Source organism: Odontesthes bonariensis, chromosome 13 (assembly GCF_027942865.1).
Source record: "Odontesthes bonariensis isolate fOdoBon6 chromosome 13, fOdoBon6.hap1, whole genome shotgun sequence".
In the NCBI taxonomy this organism is placed as follows: domain Eukaryota; kingdom Metazoa; phylum Chordata; class Actinopteri; order Atheriniformes; family Atherinopsidae; genus Odontesthes; species Odontesthes bonariensis.
Genome location: NC_134518.1, coordinates 35,874,431 through 35,882,397, shown reverse-complemented (window position 1 = coordinate 35,882,397; position 7,967 = coordinate 35,874,431).

The following is a 7,967-nucleotide window of genomic DNA, read 5'->3' as shown; positions in this document are numbered from 1 at the left end:
CACGTGACGTAAACACATTCACGGAGATGACTGCAGTTTATTTGGATTGGAAGCAGTTTGTGTTCTGAAACGGTTCTGTTTAGCTGTGCATATGACACCTGAAAGAGTTTTATCTGCACTCTTCGCTTTTAATTTAATTAATTAATGATTATTTTTTATGTTTTATTGTCTTCTTGTGATTTTATGTAGCTGTAAAGCACTTTGAATTGTGCTCTACAAATAAAATTGCCTTGCCTATAGTGCAAGCCTCATTTTCAGATAAGTTTAGGGTTTTTAGAGTTTAGTTTGTTTGTAACTACAACATAAATTAACTGGACAATAATTATTTTATATTTTTTATTCATATTTAATTTTAATAATCTTTTTATTGGTAGCAGGACAAGGAATAAGTTCACTGCACATTGTACTGTGTATGATTGTGTATGTGACAAATAAAACTATCTTGAAATGAGGAAGAATAACTGAAGATGCTGCTTTTTCACGGAAGTGTTTTTACCTTTCAAACCTGATGCACTGTGTACTTTGCATTAATAGTTTTTGTTTTCAATGTCTTTTAGACAGAACCTTCATTCAGAATGGGTTATGGTCCACTATGAACAACGCAGTGGGAAAAAAGCCAATGTTTTGTGGTTTGAAGCAGATAATACGACGCCATGTTAGCTTGGATGCTAGCAGAAGTCCAGGTGAGTTTTTCAAAGGCACCTCAGAGTGAACTTCTGTGACTGACAGCTTTACTAATGCCGTCTGACGTTGTGCAAATTGTGCCGGTGCTTTGACATCAAACCCACACATCTGGCACCTCTACGTAGCACAGGCCAGACGGTTTTCCTTTGGTGCTTATTGCAGGTATGTGAGGCTGTTCAGTTTCAGTTATTCATCTGCATTGAAGCAAAGATATTACGACTTCATCAAAAAAATTTTGCAAAACCGAAGAAAAGCTGTTTGCTTGTTGTAAAAGTGGATTGTGAAGTTCTGTCGGCTGCATCTGGGAAAAGAATTGGACCCGAAGCAAAAAGAAAGTCGAGCTGATGCAAAAAGAAAAATGGCAATAAAAGTGTTTTTGACAGCAAACATAAAACGGCTGCAGAGCCTCGGTGAAATGAAGAAATGTCCCTTCACAGAACATTGAGCATTTATATGTTTGAAACAGTATTTCACCAGAGGACATGTGCTCATCCATAAGCCTCCTTTCTGAGTCTCTATAAGGAAAAGCAAAGAAAGAGATAAAGGCATTGTGAACTTATAAATGTGATGAAGGGGCTTTTTCCCTCACAGCAAATAAGGAAGTGGAGATGCGCTCAGACGGATAAATAGATGCACTTAATGTAGTCTATAAAGCTCTGACTGGTCCAGGACCAGAATGCATCAGTGACCTCCTGACCCAGTATGAACCTTCCAGACCCCTCCGCTCATCTGGATCCGGTCTTCTATCAGTTCCCAGAGTCAGAACCAGACATGGAGGAGCTGCATTCAGCTTCTATGCTCCACATGTCTGGAACAAACTCCCAGAAAGCCTCAGATCAGCTGAAACACTCAGGCTGTTTAAGACACACCTATTTTCAGCTGCGTTTGGATAAAGCTACAAATCTGAAGCTGGAGTTTCAAAACTTAACTTCGGATTCTATCTATTGTTCTTATTTTTTTCTTTTTTGTTTAAAATTTAAATCCTGCTTTTTATTTCTACTGTTTTAATGTCTCTGTAAAGCACTTTGAATCACCTTGTAGTTGAATTGTGCTGCACAGATAAACCTGCCTTGCCTCGTGTAAAAACATCAAATTTGTGTTGAAGGTTTTCTAACTTTCTCAAGAAAGTTCAAACTTTAGGTTTCTTGCATAACCCCGGTTCTCTTTCATATCATTCGTCTCACATTGAGAAAATACTGATGACCAATTGCTAAGCAGACAACTCACCAGCAACCAGCTGCCCAACGGAACATTTATTCATGTTCTTCTTGTGCAGCTGGAGGACCCTCATACGGTCCTCCTGGAATTCCGTTCTGATAACTGCCCTTCTCCAGGGGAACTGTTTCAGTTTGCATTCCCACATGAGTCGGACCTGATAGGGACTGATGCCACAGCAACGTGTTACTTTAGCGCCACATTCAACCACAAAACAGAACAAAACAAAACCCGGCAAAAGTAAGGAGAGAAGAAGAAAACACCAGCAAGAAGCTAACATGGAGAGCGGGGAGGCCACCGTGTTCATGGTCTGCATGACGGTGATATTAATCATGGACGATCACATGGGGCGTCTAACATGGAGGCTGGAAGAGCTCACAGAGAGTCAGGAGACGCAGGATGGAGCGCAGGCCATACTTCTCGGTTTCATGGAGGAAGGAGAGCAGAGCGCCGCAGACAAAGGAGACCACGTGGAGGTTTAACTTATTAAACACGCGCAGGTCGTGTCCGTGTGGTATGAGGAAACATTTCAGCCTGACAACATACCATGGGGCGGAGCTACCGACCACCATGGGGCGGGGCTACCGACCACCATGGGGCGGGGCTACCCACCACCATGGGGCGGGGCTACCGACCACCATGGAGCGGAGCTACCGACCACCTCCGTCAGATGTGTTCCTATGGAAACCAGAACAGACCCAGCTGAGGAGAAGGAGCTGAAATGGTTCCAGGAACTGAGGGAACCAGGGACCGCGGTCCCTGGTTCCCGAGGGAACTCGAGGTTCCCGAGTTCCTGTATGTGCGAATGTGGGGAAAATGAAGCTTTTAGTCTGTATGAACATGCAAAGCTTCTGTAACTGCTGCTGCTCCTCAGACGGGAGGACGGGGGGTGAAAGGACACAAAGCCAGTTGGGGAACATGGCCCCAACACTTTAGGCATGAAAGCAGGGTCACCCTGAGTAGAAGTTTGTGCACGCCGGGTGCACTGAGAGCCACACACTCGGCCAAGGCAAGCGTCAACAACAACAGCGCTACTTTTAAAGTTGCTACTTTTAAAGTTGCTACTTTCAAATCCACCGTTTCCAGAGGCTCAAAAGGGGAAACGGTAAAATACCAAAGGGAGTTCCCACGATGGAGCCAAAGGTTTGTAGACGGGGAGCTTGTGGCGAGCCCCCCATGAACCGACTCATGGATGCTGCCACGCAGTTTTCCCCTCAGGCTGAAATTGCTGCTCGATGCAGCTTGACGGTAGAAAAAGCTTCTCCTCTGTCCACCAGATCCCGGAGCTGATATCACAGCCACAGAGCACTGAAAAGCATTCAACATGCTGGATGGTCTCAATGATGTTCTGAGGAAGTCGTACAGATTTTTAAATTGAACCACTCAGGGGCCAAACTAAACCAAGATTTCCTCCCACGCCTGAGACAACAGCCCCCTCCGTGATGGAGGTCAGGGCTCTGCCCGAGGGAAATGAGTTCCTCTAACCGGTGTTTTGATGGGCAGTCGGGTGCAGTGGGAGCCTTTTCCAGGCGCTCTGCTCGCTCCCTGCGAGCGTCGGTGAAATGAGAGTTAAGGACGGCAAACAAACCGTGACCAGAGATTAGAACTGAAAGATTAGTTAGAAGGCTGAAGACTGTCGGCAGTCAAGTGGGACCTGGACCTCGCACAAAGGTTTTAGATGTTTAACGAGTTTTAATGTTTGATAACAGGCACGTGCACGGGGGGGGGCAGGTTTTTGTTTTTTTTGTTTGTTTTGTTTTGTATTGTTTGTGTGGCCCAAAATAATAATTATAAAAAATAATAATATTTAGATCTACCCTCGGTCAGTCACGTGATCCACACAGACGTGCCCTCGCTGCCCTGACGACGTGCCCTGCAGCAAGGCACTGCTAAGCTGCTGGAGACGGTCGGTGAGTAGGTTCTGCAGCGGTGTTTGTTTGGTGTATTCTAGCAAGATGACTGACGGAGTTAGAGAAGTGAGCAGCATCCTGTGTGAGTCTGACTCTCAGAAGTTATAGCCGCTACTTAACCACAGCCTAAACAGTATGGCTGTGTGTGTGGCGGCTTTTTGTTTCTCTATGTTCCTTTTGTCATGGTGGCAAAGTGCATTAGAGAGATGTTTAATTTTATTCTCAGTGAGGTGCAGTATTTTTCCTACATGTATGTTTCTAGAGGCAACGAGGCAAATGTTATTTCACTAAAACTATGCAATGTACTTGCTTACTCACACAATTTTTGACTATATTAGTATAAATACAACAACAATGACGATAATATTTAGAAGAATTTGAATTGTGATTTTCTCAACCTCATTTAAACAAATCAGTACTTGTTTATAACATTTGTAAACACATAAATTAATTATAATATGCATCCTGCTCCACCAACAGGCTCAAAAACTCTTTTGTTCCGCCGGCCATCAGGCTGTACAACAGCTTTAAGTGATGCCACTTCTGTTTTTCACTGGTCACTTTATATTTTTAAGATTGTTTTTAAAGTGTTTATTATTGTATAAACATTTTTTATTGCTTTATGTCTTGCTACTGGATGCTTGAATTTCCTTCGGGATCAATAAAGTATCTATCTATTTTTCTAAATATATAACTTTTATAACCTTGCTGTCTTGTGCAAAGTGGATAGTCAAGCACAAACACATTTAAATACATGATTTCTACGTCATTTAATTATTTTTTACTTTATTATCAGCACTACGAATAATAAAGGGAAGATTATGAATCAGCACCATGGAGTAAATTCGTAGCCATAGAGTATACAGTATGTCTTGAAAACAGTATGAAATGTCACTCTGTGTGTTTAGATTATAGTTTATCATCATTTCATTCTGCAGAGATGCTTGGTAAGGAGAGGACGTTAAAACAAAAACAAAAGGAGCGTTTCAAATTCGTGCTCCACGTGCCCCCTTTTGACTTTGAGCCCCTGCCCCTCCAAAGGTGTCTGCACGGCCCTGCAGGAAAAATGCACCTTACTCAAATTCCCCTACATTTCCTGGTCTTTTTCGCCCTCTGGTGGCAGAAATAAGTCATTACTCGTTCTGACTCTAAACACAAGAGACCAAGATGAAAGGGTAGTTGTGACATGCAAATGTTTTAAATAAAAAGAAGATCTAAATAAATAAATTGTATGTGTCATAACAGAAAAATATGTCCAGAACACACAGTGAATCATTTATTTAGGGTTTCAGTGTATGAGAAGGGAAAATTAATAGTGAAATGTAAATTTGTGAACCGAGTTCAAAATGTCAGATGGAGGTGAGGGGCCTGAAGATGAGACGGAGGATGAAAGGTTGACGGAAGCAAGCCCCCCAAATCTAAAATCTTTAAACTCTTATCTCCTCCACAAGCCTACAAAAGGCCTGATCTCATTATTGACTAAAGTCCGAGAGCCCAGAGACGGGACATTAAGGGATCCTCCTTCACCTTGAAATGCTCAATATCTTTATTTAGTTGTTTTACCTCGTGAGGTCAAATAATTCCAGGATAAACGGCTTAATTTATGAGTTTAAAATAACTTTCAAACATTTCTGAGGAGAACCAAGTAAGTCCAAAAGTTTGAGGTCAACTGATATTTGCTCCTTTTTTTTTTTTTTTTTTTTTTTTTTTTACATGATGCTAAATTAAAGGGCAATTAAATTCAGATTGAATGCAGACTGTAGACATTTGGATCTATTGAAGTCATTTCCTACTTGCATACCTTCTTTTGATCTTAAAAAAAATCGGTGTTTCAGGAATCTGGCTCATCTTGAAACCCGATTGAATAGAAACTGGTTTGTCTTCAGCTCAGCTGCCTCAGAACAAGTTTCCACAGGCCAAAGGGTTTTAATTATTTCTGTCTGAGCAAAAAGCAAAAGCCTTAAAGGGACAGTTCGCCTCTTTTAACATGAAGCTGTGTAACATCCCATATCAGCAACATCATTTCTGAACATCTTCTTACCCCCTGCTGCGTCCTGTGAGCAGAGTTCCAGCCTCGTTTTGGTGTTGATGAAGGTAGTCCGGCTAGTTGGCTGGGGTTTAAAAAATAAAGCGTTTTGCTTCTCAAGACACTATGCGTTCAACAGAGTAATACACTTGCATCACAAAATGGTTCTCCAGGAAAAAGTCAGACCTCACAATCTCTTGGCCCTATTTTCTCTCCCTTCGTATCACTGCCTGCTGTGCTTTATTTTTTAAACCCCAGCCAACTAGCCGGACTACCTTCATCAACGCCAAAACGAGGCTGGAACTCTGCTCACAGGACGCAGCAGGGGGTAAGAAGATGTTCAGAAATGATGCTGCTGATATGGGATGTCATACTGGTTCATGTCAAAGGCGAACTATCCCTTTAAAATTGAGATTATTGTTTAAAACGGTGTCGGAGCCTAAACTCGTCCCTTGGGGATTCAAACCCACATTGATTTCCACCTCGAGGCTGTTCCTGTCGCTCCTCTCGGCGTGCCATCCTGAGGGTAACACGGTTTTACTCAACCAGGAAAGACGACTTGCTTCTGCAACTATTGATAGTTTTAACTTTGAAATAAAAAGCAACTAAAACAAACATTGACTCATTCTGTTAATATTGGTCAACGTTTGGACCTCTGCTGCCACCCTCTGGAGCGGCTTTGCTGCCAAAAGGATCTAAGAGTGAAGCTAATTCTTTGTTTTATTTGCTTAGCAGTTGCATTTTGCTGCCAGATCTGTAACCTGAAAAAGAACTCTGATACTTATACTTTAATACCAATAGAAAAGTTCTAAACCAGGGGCGTCAAACTCATTTTCACGAGGGCCACATCAGCATAATCGTTGCCCTCAAAGGGCCAGATGTAACTTATAAATATAACTAAATGCAATGTAAAATAAATGTAACTACTCCTTAATGTTAAATAACTCTGAATATGTTTGCTTGTTGCCCTGTTATTATATCATAAATCCATTTAATTTGTCAGGTTATGAAACCCACATCACTCCATCAATCAGCGATCAAACTATCCGAGTGAATAAAGAAAAATAACATCTAACACAAGTTATGAAACATCAAACAAAGCTAGCTTTTACTGCCGCATTGTTTTCATTTGTGGCTTTTAGCGAACACATTCTGCTGCGATTGCAGTTTGCCTTTTAATTCTTGGGCGGCACACTGAGCTCCGTGTTTGGTCTCAGAATGCCGACGTAGATCGTACTCTTTGACAACCGCCACCGCCTCAGAACACAAAAGACACACTGTTCCTTCTCCTTGAAGCACCAACACATATTCGCCTTCAGTTCATTTTTATTTATAAAGCGCCAAACACAACAAATGTCATCTCAAGGCACTTAGATAATAAAGTCCAGTTCAAGCCAATTGGAATTCAATTAATTGTAATCATAATTATTCATAAAATAATCCAATTCGTTCATATCTTTCTTGAAACACCCTTCAATCTGCATCAGTTTGGGATCATTATTTGTATTTCCCAATTCCACTTGTTGGGAAAATCGCATCGATTTGGAAACATTGCAGTCCAGTGGCGGAATGCCGTCACTTTGTGCGTAACAGAATCAGTATGCATTGTGGGAAATGTAGTTTTTGGTCACTGCACGTATTTGACTTATTTATTTTTAGACAATCTGACCTTTTAAGCTTTCACGGGCCACATAAAGTGATGTGGTGGGCCAAATGTTTGACACGTATGTTCTAAATTGTACAGAAAAGTAAGAACAAAATGACCGCATTACCCACTGTTACAGCATACGAGCACACCGAGATGAGAAGCCATATCTAGAGCTCAGAGTGAGTGAACTCGGTGTTTGCTCAGCACACGTGTTGTTAACTAACAGCGATCCGATGAGGCCCGCCTCGAGGAAAAAGATTAAAAGGCAGCGGGACAATAGCTGTCAAAGCCCGTGCTTGTTTGCAGACTGTTGGTTAAAAGAAGCCTCAGCCTCAATGCTGAACAAAATGCACCAAAAATGACACGACACACAGAGAACATTTCCTTTAATCCTCTACATGCCGAACATTTACAGAGTGTCGTTCCGAAGGGAAACCCAGAATTTACTGCATAAACGATCTAATGCAGAAAGAATCACAAACGT